Raw genomic sequence first — 19,215 nt, forward strand, 5'->3', positions numbered from 1 at the left:
GTTGAAAGCGGAAATGCTCGGGTTATGTAGGCCTTACGATGGAATGCCTTGAACAACGCGCACTGAATTCGTTCAGCCCTGCGCCCTAAACCTTTCTACGATACGCATACGATTGCTTCAGCATCGTCAAGAAGTACGCACTGACTGCGTTCACAGCACACTTGAACGGCATGAATGAGGCAATCGTGTTTACCGTAGAGGAGGAGCAGCATGGCCAGCTTCCTTTCCTCGACGTCTTCGTCAAGCGCGAAGAAAATAGCTTGTCGTTCAGCGTGTACAGAAAGAGTATACCCACACAGATCGATTTTGCATTTTAATACTGTGAAGCCTGCCTCCCACAAGAAGTCTGTAGTGGCATCGCTTGTGAACCGCGCGAACAGGACCTGCCAAAAACCGGGAGACGTCAGCGCTGACATACAGTATGTGCATCGGGATCTCTCTGAAAGCGGCTACCCTGACTCGTTTGTGCGTTCTGTGGAACGTCAGCGAGCACTTCCTGCACGCACCGCCAGCGCGCGTCCCAATAGTCGTGCTCCTGTGCCGTATGTTCCTGGGATCAGCGAACACTTGGCACGTGTTCTACGCCCTTACAATGTACAAGTAGCGCATGTGCCTGCAAAAAAGTTAAGACAGTCCCCAGTAAACATTAAAGACAAGCTGTCTAAACGAAAATTCCCAGGCGTTATCTACCGCATCCCATGCGCAGACTGCGATCGAAGTTACATCGGCGAGGCGGGTAATTTTCAGCAAAGAATAAAGCAGCACATGTACGAAGTAAAAAATAAGAACGTATCTTCGAGTGCTCTCGCCGAACACGCAAAAATGACTCCTCATGAAATATATACTGGGACAACGCAAAGACAATGGAAAAACAAAACAACTGGACTTCTCGGCTTTTCCTTGAATCCCTGACAATCCAGACCACGGAGCACACACTTAATCGCAATGATGGCAACTTTCCCCACGTGTACGCACGTAGCCTATGTAACATCTTAAAGCCCACGTAACCGGACCATTTCCGCCTTCAACTTCATTGTGAATGAGGCTCCCGTGCGGGAGCCGAAACGTCTTTCATTTTATAAACTTTCGTGGTCGGCGTCCGCTTTAAATGTTGTCCTGTATATTCCCGCCCAGACGGATTTCCGTCCGATCCTTGATTTGAACCGTTGTTTTGCACATGTTGGGGTCTTCGGTGATTAATCTTATACTCAAACGACGGTTAGAATCCAGGATATATTTTTTTTTACTTTTTCGTCCAAAGCACTCGTTGAAGGCGTCCGCATCGCTACGTGTCTTCAGTGGTCTCCCGTCCGTTCTTGGACTCACTGAACCACCAGAAAAACTGGGTCCTTGACAGGACGTCGTCTTTGTATAAGCCTCCTTAACCAAGGCAAGCGTCTCGGAAGCAATTTTGCCCAGGAAGCAAAATTTAATCGCGTGCCGCTGTTCCAGCGAACGCTTATTTTTGTGACGTCTTCTGCCATGACAAACACTCGAAAGCAGCTTTTGCGCCACTTCAGAATCTGACTGCGTCAGAGCTCGGATGTGACTGCCGCCCGGTGCGTTACTTGGCTTAGAACCCCCACCACAAATCCTGCCTCCGGGGAGTGACTGCAGCGCCGCGCGGTAGCCAGTCTCATTACTTAACGCACAAACCCTGTAGTTCTTTATGATGGGATTTCAACGCTGCGAAAGCTATCTAGACTAGATGACACGGTAATGGGGAGGTAAAATCACTTCGTCGTGGCGCTGAGAAGGACAACGAAATATGTGCCGAAAAAGGCGCAGACTGTCGGTTTTACGACAGTAGGCCAATGACCTTAAAGACCGATGCTTGATTTCATGTCACCTGTGATGGCAGTTCTGTTATAGTTAGTATGAAGCGAGCGCACTTATTCTGAATCATTTAGAATGAAAACATTTCGTGAAGGGTTCCCAAACTGATGCTGCATATTAAAGTTCCCATGCAAGTATGTAATACTACAAGTAAACGTTTAGTGTTCCTTTGAAAAGTTCCGTTGAAAGTATCCCTGAAATCGGTTTGCACTGTCAGTTACATAGAAGGCTTGGGCGGTCCAGGGGCAGAATTCACAAAGCTTTTCGTTCGTAACTGCCCTTTGCAATTTGCTGGCTGCCTTCGCTAATATATATATATATATATATATATATATATATATATATATATATATATATATATAAAATGTCCGACATCAAGATTTTTTTTTTATTGAAGTGAATGTTAGGAGAGGTTGGCGCCTTTATGTGGTGGCACCGGCTACTCCTTGTCACTTGGCTGACGAAACAAATTTACGCAAAAAGGGAGAATAGCAACACTAAATGTAACACTCAGTAGAACACCGGATCAATAAAAAATATACAGTCCAACAGCACATGAGTCGCAAAGTTCTGTGCATGAGTTCAGTCCACGTACGCATATATGAAGTCCGATGTTTTGAAGAGCCAAAACACACAACAACACTTGTAATACACTCCAAGTACAGGACAGAATTATACGTATTGCGTAAAAGTTGCGATCACCACATATACCAACTATGAACCACGAACAACGTTTATGTAACTCATTTAGCGTATTCGGATCATCCAATACTTAATATTTTCCCAAAATGTTCGTGTCCTCTAAAAACTTTTTCAGAGCAAGAAGCGCTCTTTTTTGAAGGCCCGCAGTTGGCCATGGGCCAAGTATCTAATTTAGAGTGAATGGTCTTCTGTCTAATATAAACAAATTAGCTTGCAGTACCGTTCTTTGTGTATCGTATTTCGAGCACTCGAGGAGAAGATGATGCACATCTTCGTGTGGATGGCCACAAGAACACTGCGGACTAGAGACACGTTTTATTCTGTACAAGAAGTGTCTCGTAAATGCAGTACCAAGACGCAGCCGGTGTACCAAAGTTTCAAATTTTCTGTTGTCTCTTAGAGTTTCCGGCATTGATAAGTTTATACATTGGTCTATTGAGTATAACTCCGAGTTTTTAGTTTGCTGGTCAAACCAGGTAGTTTTGCTGAGACGACAAGAAATCTGTCTCAGGATCAGACGGACTTCACTACGCAATAGGGGAAGATTGGTGGTCTCCGCGTTATTGTGCGCTCGATTCGCAGCTGCGTCCGCCGCAATATTGCCAGGAATATTGCAGTGCCCAGGTATCCATTGAAATGCAATTACGTGGTCCATTGCGTTTGCTTTAGTAAGTTCTTTGAGCGTCTCATACAATAGCGAAGTGTTCAAAGAATTTTTCTTATTGCTCTGTAGTAATGTGAGAGCGGCTTGCGAATCGCTAAAGGTAACCCATTTTTTCGAATGTTTTTCTGATGTTTTTCTGAAGATTTACTGAAATTTGCTCTTTGTATAAGGACCTTTTATGAATGCGGGCCCAGGTCATTTTGGCTGTGATGGGAACCTGTAGGCATTTGGAAGAACACAGCGTTTACAAAGAGGTCTTATTAAGGGCCATGTTTGTAGCTCGCCAACGGATGGAGTTACGCACATAAGCCTGCATTAGATAAGGTTTAATTCCCGCTACTATATCTTGTGTCAATTAGAAACGCGGCATTAATGTGCGATTGATGATTCATTCTGTTGCAATGTTATGTTGTCTCTATTAAACAGGGCCTGTATGAAAAAAAAACCTACTACGAAAAAATTGTTACCAAGAGTGAATTCTAGCCAAGTTTGAGGGTCGACTTATTAATAGCGAAGGCAGGCTGCCAACCAATGACAAAGAGCGCTTACGAACGAAGAGCTGTGTGAATTCGGTACCAGGGCACATAGGGTGGAGTACAAGCACGTAAATTGTTAATCTAGATAAGAAAAGGTAGTCGCCCGAGCACAGAACCTTCTAGTACACATAAGAGTCGACGGTACTTGGTGGGGAGTTTACTATGCTCGCACAACTAGCACAGCTTGTGCACTAATAACTGTGGCAATAGCCGCACAAACTAAATACTTTGCCTTCACAAAATGTGGTCTCCTTACGGACTCCAAAACCGCGTTGCAACAACTCTACCCTGGCCTACCGTCCATCAAGTTCCCGCGCAAATCACTAGCCCTCGTGACAGAACTCGGCAACAAAGGCATCACGGTAAGGTTTCAGTGGATTCCCTCCCACATTGGCATTGCTGGCAACGAAAAAGCTGATACTCTTGCATACGCAGCGCTCCATCATCCTCCCAGAGTCAAGGGCTCAAAGAGTAATCAAGTGAAAAAATCTGACATTCGAAATCGCTTTGGGTGCCACCACATATCCCCTGCGTAACCAAGAGATTTCGAAACCCTCACTTCTATATCGAATAAAGACAGGATGTGCTCGTATACACCAGCGTGGTTATTTAAGACGGGGCGTGTCAATTCTCGTAACTGTACGGCATGCGACAAGACAGGATACATTGAACACTTTCTGCAGTCGTGCCCGAAATGCCAGGATGAAAGGGCAATCCTGGATTGACCAAGTGCATATACATTAAATAAACAGAAAGCACCACTGAAATAAATATGACACAGGCGATGAAGACATCGTTAAATCTAGCTAGCAACAAGAAAAAGTGAGCAGGGTGGAAGCTTTCATTAGTTGGTTCGACGGTGTAGGAATGGTAAAGGAGCGGGGAAGAGATGTACGGAACCGAAGACGGAAGACGCACAAACGCAAGCGCTGTGTCTCTCTCACGTTTTTCTTTTTCTCGCGTCTTTAATGTTGTTTGACCATTACACAGGCAAATATTTTTATTGCTATAACAATTATATGGGCACTCCAGGTGCATTTCCGCCGACGGAAGCGCCGTCGCGGTGCTTATAAAATTCACACCGTGGCCGCGCGCCGTATGCTGTAGGTGCGGGAGAAAGCGTGCAAGGGTGAGCCGAGGATGGTGGCTTGATCTCGCGCGCGCAAGGGAGGAATACGAGGAGGAAGCACGCCATCTTCCAGCCTGCGCAAGGGACAAAGGAGGCAGGGGAGGGGGGCGTTCTACTCCGGCGGCGGCTGTGTATGGCGCGGCTGCGCGGGCCTTATCTTGAAAGCAATCTGCGATGAGTACAGAGGTGCATCGAGGGATGATAGCTTCGTGTGCGCTGTGTTCTCGCCCCTTAGTTCATCTTGAAGCGAGAGGCAGCTCGAAGGTCAGTTCGCCCGCTACTGCTGCCGCGCTTTCTCACTCCAGCGTTTTGACAACGATTGTGGGCGGTTGTCGAGTGAGATGTGTTCATGTTTCCTTCTGCGCGCGTGATACCATGCTTGTCAATGTATTTAGTAAGCGAAAGTTTACGAGTTTATACAGCTGATAAATGTGCTACCCGTAGTTCGTATGGTTGTCTAATAATTTGCTATCGCAATCGATGCTTCGCCTTTCGAGAATCGATTGGAGCTCACATTATTACTACTGAATGTATGTAAGGAGATGTTGACGCTTCGTAGAAGCGCTAACTACCTACTTCAACGTGCAATAAAAAGGTTAACACTCAAAAACATTCAAGAAAGAGTTCCTGCGAGTAGTTCGCAAGTCTAGAACCTTATTTAGTGCACGTGTGTAAGGGTTGGCACTATTAACCCTGGGGCCTGTTCACCACCTTATCTGTAGATATGTCCGCTTTCCGTTTAGTTGCACCAACTTCCCGTACTGAAAAATTCTTTACGCACTCAGTAGTCGGTATTATGGTACTGCTATGGGAAATACAATTTAGCAGCGCTACCCTGTTAAAAAAAAAAAACTCTATATCCGATACGGCACGTGGCATATCTTTTGTACAGGGTGTTTCAGCGAACTTTAGCCATAATTTAAAAAATATGTCGATGCACTCTAAGACGATTGACCAAATGCATGTTGCTCACTTTTGTATGTAGCGTGTCACGCTATTTTTTGTATTTTGCCTGATTAGATAACTAGTCAAGATTAATTAACCAACTTCTTAAGCAACGAAGCTAGGAAATAAATTTCAATTAGGAAGTTGCAGAGCGGTTTGCAAAACGTCCAAATAAACAGTTTGTTTTAAAAAAAAAAGACAGCGTGTTTCTATCTATTACGTATTAGTGCTTTGCAGCTTACTGCGGATGCCCGCGAAATACAAGAAAGACCACGAGGGAAGCGCATCGCTGGCGTGTATCGCACAGCTAACGCCTTCGTCACTGCCCTGTCACCTTTTAAGCTACAGCACGCCCTGCTAGTTGCTATGTTCGTTTGTACGCGGACAGTTTGGGAGCGCTGCAATCACGGCGCGCAAGCGGGTATGTCATGTGGTATGCTTATTGTATTTCGCGGGCATCCGCAGTAAGCTGAAAAACACTAATAGCTAATAGATAGGAAGTTCAAAACTGTCTAATCGGATGTTTTGCAAAGCGCTCTACAACGTTCTAATTGGAATTTCAGGCCCAACTTCGTTGCTTCAGAAGTTGGTTAATTAATCTGGACTAATTTTCTAAATAAGCAAAATACAAAATTGTGCGTAGCTCTGCCATCGCAAACACCAGGGACGAGCGGAGCTGGGGGAAGGCCAGTGAAGTAATGCCAAGCCGCACACAAGACACACGAGCGCCGGCAACGCGTCCCTACGGCGTTCGCGATTCGCGTGGCCAACGTCGTAGTAGATGCCGCGGTTGTCTCCACTCTGCACGGAGTGGAGACAACTTATACTCTGTTTTCACTCTCTCTCAGCTCTCTCTCCCCCAGCTTGGCGAAGCTGCGGACGCAATGAGTAACCCAGCGAGGTTCTAACAGCACCGCTGTAAAAAATAGCGTGACGCACTACATACAAAAGTGAGCAACATGCATTTGGTCGCGACGTCCTAGAGTGCATCGGCATATCTTGAACATTGGCTAAAGTTAGTTGAAACACCCTGTATAAGCACATATGATGCTTGTAATTGCATGATATTATTGTGTATGGAGCATATTGTTTTTATGGGATAGTGCGAAAGACAAAAGGAGTACGTTTTATATACATGAGGTGTCAGCCTATACTTCACGTGATCTAATGTATAGTCGCTAAGTCAATCCCGGCTCTTCACTGTCCCATCGACCAAACCACACTGCAGGATCACGTCTCTTCCTCCTGCATATCTTCCTTAGTTTGCGTTAGTTTCCTTGACAATAACGTGCACCTTGTTCCTTCAATGTTCCCGGTCATCAGCGTGTTCTCAAGGGCATTCCTACCTTCCGATTATAAGTCCGAAATGATGTAGCGTTTTTTTGAGAATTGCGGCCTCCGGGGAGTAGCATTATCGCCTTTATGTTTAAGCGAGTGAATGCATTGGCACGAGGGTGAGGAGTGCCGTGCGTGCCGGAATTAGCCTTCCGAGAGCGAACGTTCAGGGTGCCGGTCGCTCCGAGAACGCCCAGAAGTGGCAGTCACGCTACACGGAGACAGAACGAGAATCAAATTGAACCGTCGCGGCTGATGGAGCGAGCTCGACGCCGAGGAAAATAAGAGGCAGGAAAAAGAGGCGCCCACTGCTTTGCATGCAAATGATCTTAGATTCCGTTCAAGCGGCGCACGTGCGCGCCCTCTGCTGTCCGTCGTGCGTGCCTGGTAGCTGTTGGTTTTTGTCGTGACCAAACCAAGAATGAAGAAACCCTTGCGCCCGCGTACCACCCCTCGAATTCCCGTCGCGACTGATCGCCTGGAAATTAGGGTCCCATTTTGTTTGCTTGCTTCTTCTGCCACGGGAGATGAGTGGCTCGCGTTTGTAGGGTCGACACTATTTCTTCTGTTTACCGTTCTGTAGTTGCGTGACCTTCAGTGACCGGCCCTACTGTTTGTGATCTTTACTGTGTGTTTTACTTTATCCTTTTACATTTGTCCTGTTGCTCTTTCTTTGCTCTTTCCTCCCTTTCTTCCTATCTTCCATTTCTGTGTTGCTGTCACCTCCCTTCTGAAGAGCAGGCAGGCGTTGTGCCCTTCCGGTGGCAGTTGTCAGCCTGGTCCTCGCTTTCCCTTTAATGTATATATCTGTTCAAAACAAATAATAATAAAATAATAATGAGTGGTGCGTCCTTGAGTGCGTATGCACGTTTGGCTTTTGTGGCCACCTTATTTTTCTTTACATACTCGTTTTCTACTTTTTTCTTCTTTTTCGTACCAACTGTCTCCTTAGGCTGTTGAGATTATGTCGAATCTACTTTCGTGGTCATCATCATAATCCTGTTCATGTCCACTACAGGACGAAGGCATCTCCGAGCGATCTCTAATTACCCCTGTTTTGTCCCAGGTGACCCCATCATATGCCTGCAAATTTCCTAATTTCATCTAATTTAATCGCGCCACCAAATTTTCTGCTGTCTTCGACTGCGTTCCCCTTCCCTTGGCACTGGTTTTGTAACTCAAGTGGTCCGCCGGTTATCTGCCCTATGCATTACATGGCCTGCCCAGCTCCATGCCTTCCTTTTAATGTCAACTAGAATATCGGCTACCCCTGTTTGTTCTCTGGTATACAGCGCTCTCTTCCTGTCTCTTAACGCTACGCCTAATATTTTTCGTTCCATTGCTCGTTGCATGGTCCTTGACTCCTCTAGCTTTTATTCGTTGGGGTCTCCACCGCATCAAACTTGGGCGCTATAGCGTAAAGCTCTTCCAAACTTTTCTATTCCAATTCTGCAATCAGCCTTCCGCGATTGGTCAAAAACTTTTTTGAACCATCCCCACTTCGCCTTTCTGTCACGCGATGTCACGACAACCGCGATAGCTCCCAATCTGATACGACGCGTACACACCGATTATGCATGCTTTGACCGAAAAAAAGAAGAAATAGCAATTTCTGATTCGACGCCTTCAAGCCATTAACCCTCAGCTATTGGCTAAATGTTTTCGGGCTGCACCCACATCGCCTCTCTGTCACTCGACGTCACAAAAACGCGAAAACTCACCCCGTCAAAGTGACGTGTAAGCGTTAAAGATACATCAATATGCCGAACAAAACTTTCTCTTTCTGAATAGCCGCAGGTTCTCCCATTCCTGAAGGAATAAAAAATGGCTGCGCCGATCGTTCAGGCACTGGCTACTCGCACCTGCCGGAGAGCATGTGTTTACTTGCGTGCAATAAACCTTTTTTGCGTGGTCGTGTAACGTTTTCATGCACTTTCGGCATGTTTACGACCTCGCTCTGTTAGCTCTTCTTTGCTGAGGATCCGTTTTAGCAGCGTTCTTAACCTTCCGTTGCATGCCGCCGCGATTTTCGGCCAGCCACCTCAAGCCAAGTAAGGGAAAGCGGACCAACCGCAGACGCCGGCACCACCCTCTTCATCTGGTTATCGATTTTCAGTGCACTGGCTCGGTCCCATGCAATCCTTCTCCACATGAGCGTGCTCCTCGCCTCTTGTCAGCCAATAAGATAAGACCAGCCGCTCACTGTAGGCAATGTTATTCGTTTTTAAAGCAAATAAAACTGACCTACTATAAACAAGGAGAGCGTTTGATTGGTCTGTTCAGACAACCCTGCGGGTCACCGCCCGTTGCCTCCTTCGGCAGTTACGCAATTTTGACGTCAGGAGATTGGAATAAAAACATATTGGAATGGTTTTACGTTATAGGGCCCCTCGTGTGATTAAGGGACTGCAGAGAACTGACACCGCGCTTCTATATCGCATCCGTACAGGGTAAGCGCATACTCCAACTTGGTGGTGCAAGACAGCACTTATCCCATCGTGTGTGTATTGTCAAGCTCTTGGTGACATTGAACATTGCATACTAAAGTGTCCCGAATTTGAAGGAAAACGTAGCATATTCATAGATGAGCTAGGGTTGGAAATTGAAAGGTGGATAGCTGTATACTGATAGATGATGCAGGGTTTGAAAGTGAGTGGAGATCCGTGTGGGTCATCATGGTTTGGAAAACGCGTAACGTATTGGGTTCCGTGTCAACTTGTTTTTGATAGCTGGTGCTGTCAGCTGGACCGCCAAATTTCTCAGACCGTTTCGCGTTTGATGTAGCTGGCGTTCAGGTGATACAGTGGAGCGGCAATTTTTGAAAATCCAGATGCACCTGCGGCAAGCAAAACCACTCCTCTTCTTTCTCTTGGAAGGATTAGGAATGATGTCACAGGCGAATATCTGAGCAACCTGCGCTGTTGCAGATGACATTGCCTAATTTAGCAAGTAAGCTAGTTTACTGCGCTTCTATACACGATGGCTCGCTCACGGAGCAGTGAATTTCACATGAGGAAGATAATCTTTTCCTGTTATTTCCTTATTTCTTGAAATACATTGTCATGTTAAAATGGAGGATCTGACCGAATCACGGCATGGTCGGCGAAGGTATATTAATACACACAGTGCCTATCAAGGTAAAATATTTTAAGGTAATTTTTTTTAGATCACCTGTTTCACATAGTACAGCTCAAGTCCTTGAACTGGATCACTTAAAGAGGTGGACATTACTTGCACGAGAAATTGAAATGCTTAATTGACTAATCATTAAAATTCACTAATGACGTTTTGAATAATTACCTAAGGGCACATATTGCAGTTTACAAATCGAGCCAAGACCTCGTCAGGCTTTTTCGCCTTTAATCTTTGCCTCCCGCAAGGAAATTTTGTATTCTTCCTGCAAAATAAACATGCTTGTATGTATGTTTGCTTGTAGCCGACGAGACTTCTACGCATATTCGCTTGGAAAAATATTCTGTGGAGTTCGGGAAAAAAAGTATCTCGAAACTGGTGTCGTCCTGCGAGTTCGTTCCAAGTGGATCTGCCTTACGAACTTCCCATCTACAATTTTTAAATTGCAGTATGTGCCGTAATTATGTAAAAGTGTAGTTAGTGAATTTTCATAATTTGTGACAAGCGGTTATTCAACCACGCTCATCTTGTGTTTGACGCAGTTTAGCCTTAGCCGATTTTATGCCACTTAACCACATTTAACCAACCAATCATGATTTGTCACTTATGCGTATCGATTTCTTGTGCAAAGAATGTCCGCCTATATTTGAGTAATTCAGCTCAAGGACTAAAATCGTGCTGCCTCCTATAGGCGATGTTAAAATAAAAATAGGCAGTCTCCGCAGAATCACTCAGTATATTACACTTATCGCATGTTTCCGTGCGTCCCCAATGCGAGGCTAATGTGGAGATCGTTGTTTTGGCGACTTCGCCTCGCGTAAGGCGCATTGAAACCATGGCCAATTAGAGTGTAACAACATATCGCGGAGATCGGAAGGAGCGAATAGTGTAATGTTTTTCGATCGTTTTCAAAGATGCACTGGTGTTGCTAGAAACAACCACATTTTTATTCAGGAATAATTTAAGACGCAAGGCTGAAATTGAGAACTTGCGGGCAAATAATCGGTTGTCGGTGATCTGTTTACTTACGTTGAGAACGTCCTTCACTGTTCATTATTCCCGCTGATGAAAATTTGATGAAAGAAATAAATAAAATATAAAAGACGGCACGTGTTGCGCATTTGGTAACTTAGAGGATTTGGTTAATTGGCTGTCCAAAGAAAGCGTGGCTGGATGAAGTAACCAGTGTTAGAGTGTTAAGACAGGTTTTGAAGATCGACAAATAACTACATTCAACTCAAAGGGTGAGGATAGCCCCAAATCCAGCGATACCTGCACTTAGAATGGTATTTAATTTCTGAGCATTCCCGTCCGCTCATATCTCAAGTGCTCCTACTCTAATCATTTTCTTTAGATTGGGCACTGCTCAGATAGTACAACGACAGATTATAATAACGGCAACAACATTTATTAGATGCATATCGCCTTTCATTAACAAAATGCGTTGTTATACGCCGTTCAAGCCTCCCTGTATGTGCGCGAATGGTGAGTCACGAATTATCCTCACATCTGATGTCATTAAAGATTTTGTTGACCCCGCTGTTTTAATTACCGATGTAGTACAAGGTTGCAGCCTCTGCTGCTGCAACTGCGCAAGTTTTAACGCGCTACGTCAGTTCATCTGCAGCCGCTGTGAAATAAACGATGTCCCACTTGTGATTTTCCTAGAGATTAAAGCAGCGTGTATCAATGAGTTTCTTTTTTTTTTTCTGACAAGCTTCTCATGGTACTGGTGTTTATCTGGGACATTGGGAATTTTCTCACCCGCCGCGGTTGCTTAGTGGCTTGGTTGTTGGGCTGCTAGACACGGCCACTGTATTTCGATGGGCTCGAACACGCCCGTGTATATGGGTGCTCGTTAAAGAAAGAATCCTAGGTGGTCCGTAGTCCCCCCCTATGGCGTGCCTCATAATCAGGTCGTGGTTTTGGCACGTAAAACCCCACATTTTTTGGGAAGCTTCTCCCTTTCTCTCTCTCTTTCACCAGGGTGGCGTGTTTGAGCTTGCGCGGAACTTCCATCAGGGAAGCACGCGCGTCGGTCACGAAGAAGCAACGCGGCAGACACCCATGACGTATGACAGCATTGAGCACGCACGTGACCCAATTCCGCCAGAGTCTTTCCTGCATATTAGCAAATGAAAAAAAAAATACGTTGAAATATCTAGGCCGTCCCGTGACGTAGAGGAATGCTATTAGTCTTCCAGGAAATCTAGTTGCACACGAAGACAGCGTATAACATTTCAATCACCTTATTTGGCAGTGTTGTCCTGCACCGTTGCGAGGCGCTGCGACGCGACCTCACCTTCGCCAGCGCTGCTACGTACCCGCAGACGCATCGAGGCCAAGAAATTGGCCTCGCCGCCGTTCTCCGAATCCACATCGTTCGCCGAGCGTTTTTCGGTAGGAAAAGCCATCCGCGACGTGTCCGACATGTGTTTGACACCGCGTGGGCAGGTGTTCGACACGGAGCAGCCATTAGGCGTTGCTTGTGTCACGCTCGATGCAGCCATGCCAGAGAGCAGTCGACGCCGCTTCTGGCCGCAGCGTCCTCTTTTCGCGTGCGTTTGTGCGTGCGCTCTTGTATACACGTAATGCGTGTGATCGTCTTTTTGGAATAGCTGTTACTGCATGACAGCATGCCGCGTATTTCAGCTGGCGTGAAGGCAACAAATCCTAAAGACATCGTATGTGGGTAACGAAGGTATTTTTTGTTGGGGGGGGGGGGGGCGACACATTATTCGTCGGTGGCCAATGTATCCCCAACGGTACGCATTAATTTCGCAATAATTAAATCATATTGGCATTACTGAACCTGCTGAAAACGCGGGATTGACGCCGTTGAATGCAGAAGCCCCAAGCGCATGACAAAAATGTAGAGGCAAGCATCAGTCTTTGATTAACCGTCGCCAGTATTTGCACTGAAACAGATTGGCAGGTCATATATGTATGTATATATATATATATATATATATATATATATATATATATATATATATATATATATATATGATGTAATTAGCTAAGTTAATGACGCGCAGCGAATGCTGATCATGAAACGGAAACTTACAGAATAATAAAAATTGGCTGTGGTGCATACGGCATGCATTACGATATCCTGACAGGAGCGCGCATATATATATATATATAATCAGAAACGTTTTCCATACACACTGCGGACTAAAAGTGAGTAGTATACCAATAGCATTTCGTAGCGCATTTGGTGGAAAATTATCTTGAAGCTCGTGCTTGTGTCCATATTTCCACTGAATGGAAACGCTTCGAGCTCTGAATGGCGGCTTGAATGGCGTCATTGCTAAATGTTCACCAAACCTGATACATTTTGCCCAAGTGCGCTTAAGTAAAAGTGAAATCCGTAAAGTTTGGGTAATTTGGCTGTTAATAATGCGTGTGCGCCCCTGCTAGTAATGCATTGTTGAAGAATACGGAATAAAGGTCCCTCTTCTATAATATGTAACGCCTGTGGTTTCAAAATGAAAGATAGAAAACGAACGAAAATTCTCACTGCCGCAAGAACAACTTGTGCGTGGTTTTTATTCGCTTACCGTTTTGCGTTTTCTTTTTCGTTTCAGGTGAGTGCTTCCAAAGGGAGCGTGGAACTTGAAACCTGGCTGCGCTGGTTTAAGAAAAAAAAACGGGAAATTGTCGGCGCCTCACGTTCAGGAGAAGTACGGTGTCAGATGCGTGCGGACGTCCACGAAAAGGTAGGAATGTAACAACACGCTAAAATGTAAAAAAAAAAAGAAATGTCGCAGTTTCGCCCGCAAGGCGAAGCACCGAGTGCGATGGCAAATTAATAGATAGCTATACGAAGTAAGGACAGTAGATTTATCGGCCGTATGAACTTGTATACATTCGCTTACTAACTCAATTAACAGTGATATAATGTGTAAGCGCGACTGAACGAGGCCGTAGAAAGAAACAGACAGACAGCGACAGCGCTTCGCGCTTACACATATCGTGGGTTCAAACCAAGTAGCCCGCCAGTGTGTTTTAACTAAATTAACAAGCACGATATCGCACGCCCGCAGATAAACATGAACACATCTCGCTTGATGAGCGCGGCAACTCGCTGTCGAAATGCTGGAGTGAGGAATTGCGGCAGCGGCAGCGATCGAATTCACCTTCGTGTGTTTCTGGCTTCAACGCAAACGAAACGTCGAAAGCACAGCGCATACGAAGGTACCGGCACTACGCTCGCTCTGCAAACTTCGCAGATCACTTTTAAAATATGGCGCCTGCACGGCCGCCGTAAGAAGCAGCCGCCGGAGAAGAACGCCCCCCTCTCCTCACGTTCGTGCCTTGACCGCGACCGGAGAGGGCGTGCCCGCCTTCCTCGCTCGCACACGTGAGATTGGGCCGCGTTCGATGTATCACGCTTGCATGCTTCCGCTCCCTCATACACCATACGGCGCGCGGCGACGGATTTTGCCACCCTTGTACTTTATACGAAACCTCACGGTGACGGCGACGGCAGAAACGTGCCTGGAGTGTCCACATAATTCCTATCGCAATAAAATAAACCTGCCTGACTAATAAGTGGTTTAATTTTGCGAAATCAGCACCAAGAATCTAGCAAAGCAGAGTTTAAGATAGAGCAGCCGCGGTGTGAGTGACTGGTTTATTGTGCTGTCATTGGAAATTAATGTTGGCGACTGTTGAGTCGCCGGCTTGGCTGCAAACAATGTATCATCCGAGAAGGAAGTGATGATAACATGAGGTGATATGAAAAACCAACCAAACGAACGTTCCGTCATAAAACACATAACGTAAAGATACTTAAGCAACAACATTCATTAAAGAAAAGAAAAAAAAACGCAAATGAATCTATAGCCCACACAGAATCTTGCGACATATCAATAACAGACAAGGACATATACAGTGTCAACACATAGACATATATATATCAATTTCAGTACAGAAGGTTGTTAAAGCTTTCAGAGCTGAACGCTCTGATTATGCGTTATCCCATGGCGCGATCACCTTTTCTTTGCTGAAAGGACGATTATCGATTGTTATCAATGTTGCCTTCAAAACACATCGCCAGATGGAGTGGCTTCCCGAAATAGGGACGTAATTGCGGTCATAGGGACATAGGGACTTTTTCGCATAGCTTGTGCATCCTTCTTCCTCACTGGTACCACGTGCTGGCCGAGCCAGAACTGCTGCTTCGAGGGCATTGAACTGCCGCTTATAATTAATGCTCTTAGAGTACCACCCTTGAGCTAAGGTAGGTGGTACCTTCTACCTTTATTAAGAACTTCGGGTGTCTCCCATATACGTATTCGAAGCTGCAAGGGCAAACGTTGCTTGTAGCAAGAATGTTAAACATTATTCAGTGTTTGAAGGATCTTTTTCGAAGCTACCACGCGAGTTTCTAAATATCGTGCAGCATATCCTAGCTATATGCTTTCAACCTTTAAATTTCTCTAGAGCTTCTTGCACTGGCGCTCTCTGAAAGCTACCTATTTAAAGAGCAAAATCCCCAATATAGATCATTCAGCCCATATTTAATGGCATGTAAAAAATAGAGAAGTAGCTAATAATCGGCGAATTCAATTTTTACCACGAGGCCTTTGTTCAATTTCCTGAGAAACGCAAGCCTTGTACTCATGATAAGGTAATCGTGTTTCTTTTTTTTTTGTTACTTTCTTTTTTTTGCGTTTTTTATGGCCTCTTGTTTTTTACCTTACGACGAAGTTCAGGTCGCGGTTGCCATGGTGAAAAATGTTTTTCTGAAAAAATACTTCATGAAATGACTTTTTGTATTTCACTGAAGGCCCGCATTTATCCTTAAATAATTCGCAGGTGGTCGAGTGCCAAGGAGAGACAGGTAGCATAGACTGACCGTCCTATGATGTCCTATTTCGTTAAGCCTAGTAATTCGCAAATGAATATCGATACACGTTAGTACCCCATAAGCAGACGCTCGTCTGGTTGATCTCCCTGTCTTTCCTCTCTTTGCTATCTCTCCGTGTTAGTACCCCATAACAAGCATGTAGAAACGCATGTAGAACAAATAGGATAATTTACTATGGTGCCCAGACAGCACCTACAACGTCGAAATTCGAGCATCTTATTCTAATGACACACTTTATTCCTAGCAAGTTCCTTCTTGATTCGCGCGCTAGGAACGATGCATTGTTGGGTGCCCCAGTAGCACCCGAAAGTGCTACCAACTAAACTAAGGGAACTTTCCACAGTGCGCCTAGTTACGCAACGCTTCTTTAACTTGGCCCTCTGGTCAGCCCCTTGACATGCCCAATATTATTTCTCTAACTGCAGTAATTATTCTATGAATTTTCGTGGGCATCCAGGGCGGACGTTTTTAGGTGGGTATTCTCCACTGCATGTATAGTCTTACACTGTAAAAAAATATATATATATATGGAGGATCTCCTTCGCTCATCATCATCATCATCATCATCATCATCATCGTCATCATCATCAGCCTGGTTACGCCCACTGCAGGGCAAAGGCCTCTCCCATACTTCTCCAACTACCCCGGTCATGTACTAATTGTGGCCATGTTGTCCCTGCAAACTTCTTAATCTCATCCGCCTACCTAACTTTCTGCCGCCCCCTGCTACGCTTCCCTTCCCTTGGAATCCAGTCCGTGACCCTTAATGACTATCGGTTATCTTCCCTCCTCATTATGTGTCCTGCCCATGCCCATTTCCTTTTCTTGATTTCAACTAAGACATCATTAATTCGCGTCTGTTCCCCCACCCAATCTGCTCTTTTCTTGTCCCTTAACGTTACACCCATCATTCTTCTTTCCATAGCTCGTTGCGTCGTCCTCAATTTAAGTAGAACCCTTTTCGTCAGCCTCCAGGTTTCTGCCCCGTACGTGAGTACTGGTAAGACACAGCTGTTATAAACTTTTCTCTTGAGGGATAATGGCAACCTGCTGTTCATGATCTGAGAATGCCTGCCAAATGCACCTTCCTTCGCTATTGTGTAGGAAAAGCGCGCGTCAGCCAGGCCAGGCTTCTGTATGCTGTCCTCTCGATGAATGCCTGCGCAGCTGCTCGTCCGCACTCAGCTTGCGGCGGTCACTTCGCGCAAAGCCTGACCTCAATATTTCGAGGATCGGCGGGCTCTTCGCGCACATGCCCATCAGGGAACGAAATCCACTCAATATTTTTGCAGTGGCACTGGCGACAGCTTCTTTTCAACGTCCGCCCCAGCGGCGTCAAACGGACTCAATGGTGCTCGCTTCGCCATCGTCGCAACTTGGTCACAATTTCGCTCACTCCTGCCGCTTTACTCTCGCCTTCATTGACCGCGCGCGGCGTTTCTTGATTTCCGTCTCACCAGCGCCGCGTGGCTTCGACCCGACGTGCCTTCTCTCTGTAGGTTAGTCGAGGTGGATGTGAACGGCCAGAGCGGCCGCGTTTCGCTGTTTGCCTTTGGAGCGATTCTTCTGTGCATTTCTGCTTGCGAAGTGTTTTGTCCCTGCTTTAAACCCCAGCTGTCGTTGTTGGGTTTATTTCTGTTTTGTTTTTTCGAGATGAATTTCAAAAATTACCTTCGGTACGTTCAGTTCACTTCAGCTTTATTGCTCCAGACGAATACAACATTGTCAAAGGCGTAACGGGTCGAAGTATACGTACGGGTCGAGCGGACGGAGAATGAGACAGAACGAAGGGGCGCTGAGTAAAAACTGATACTGTAAATAATTCGACGCATTCGTGGCTAAAAAGAAAAAGTGAAACCAAAATGGCGGACAGAAGGCAAGCGATACAATGAACAAGAAGCACGCGCATACAAAATAAAGAAGGGGGGGGGGGGGGGGTAGTCTCCAATCCACGCTGTGAATGTGGTTGCCCAGCGAAGCTGTGGCATCACCGGATGCGACAGACCAATGTGATGTAGCCTTAAAATTGGGTACTGCTGAGCCTGAGCACGAAGCCGTTTTGCATAGTGACGTTGCTGTTCCCTTCGTCGCTCGTCGTATTCGCTCTGCTCTTCAGGCGTCCTAAATGTGCGTACCCTGCTTTGAGCAGGAACCGCTGCTTCCTGCCTAGCTTGAGCACGATGCCGTTGTGGATATTGACGTTGCCGTTCCTGTAACCGCTCAATGTGTTCACGCTGCTCTTCGGAAGTCCTAACTATACGTGGCCTTTCCACAGCGCTGTCACAACACATTTAAAATCGATTGCTAGGCTTCTTCTTTTACATACGAAAGTGTACTGACGTCAGTCCCTGATTCGTATGCTACAGTTGACATCATCGTCATCATCAGCCTGCTTACGCCCACTGCAGGGCAAAGGCGTTTCCCATACTTCTCCAACTACCCCGGTCATGTAATAATTGTGGCCATGTCGTACCTGCAAACTCCTTAATCTCATCCGCCCACCTAACTTTCTGCCGCCCCCTGCTACGCTTCCCTTCCCTTGGAATCCCGTCCGTAACCATTAATGACCATCGGTTACCTTCCCTCCTCATTACATGTCCTGCCCATGCCCATTTCTTTTTCTTGATTTCAACTAAGATGTCATTAACTCGCGTTTGTTCCCTCATCCAATCTGCTCTTTTCTTATCCCTTAACGTTACACCCATCATTCTTCTTTCCATAACTCGTTCCGTCCTCCTGAATTTCAGTAGAACCCTTTTCGCAAGCCTCCAGGTTTCTGCCCCGTACGCGAGTACTGGTAAGACACATCTGTTATACGCTACAGTTGACGCTTCCCTGCAACTGCAGCTCATGCAACCGTAATCTTTACCGGGAAACGCTTGCGGCGAACGCTATGCGCGAAGGCGAGCTTTCTCATTTTTTTTTCTTACCCACGCATTGCTGGCGCCGCGGAGGCGAGCGCCATGTGGTGGGGCTGCAAGGAAGGCGCACGCGGCGCGAGCCATCCGCTCTGATTGTGGCTACGGAGATGAAGAAATCCCGTGATCATAGTCATATA

This window comes from Dermacentor albipictus, chromosome 1 (assembly GCF_038994185.2).
Source record: "Dermacentor albipictus isolate Rhodes 1998 colony chromosome 1, USDA_Dalb.pri_finalv2, whole genome shotgun sequence".
In the NCBI taxonomy this organism is placed as follows: domain Eukaryota; kingdom Metazoa; phylum Arthropoda; class Arachnida; order Ixodida; family Ixodidae; genus Dermacentor; species Dermacentor albipictus.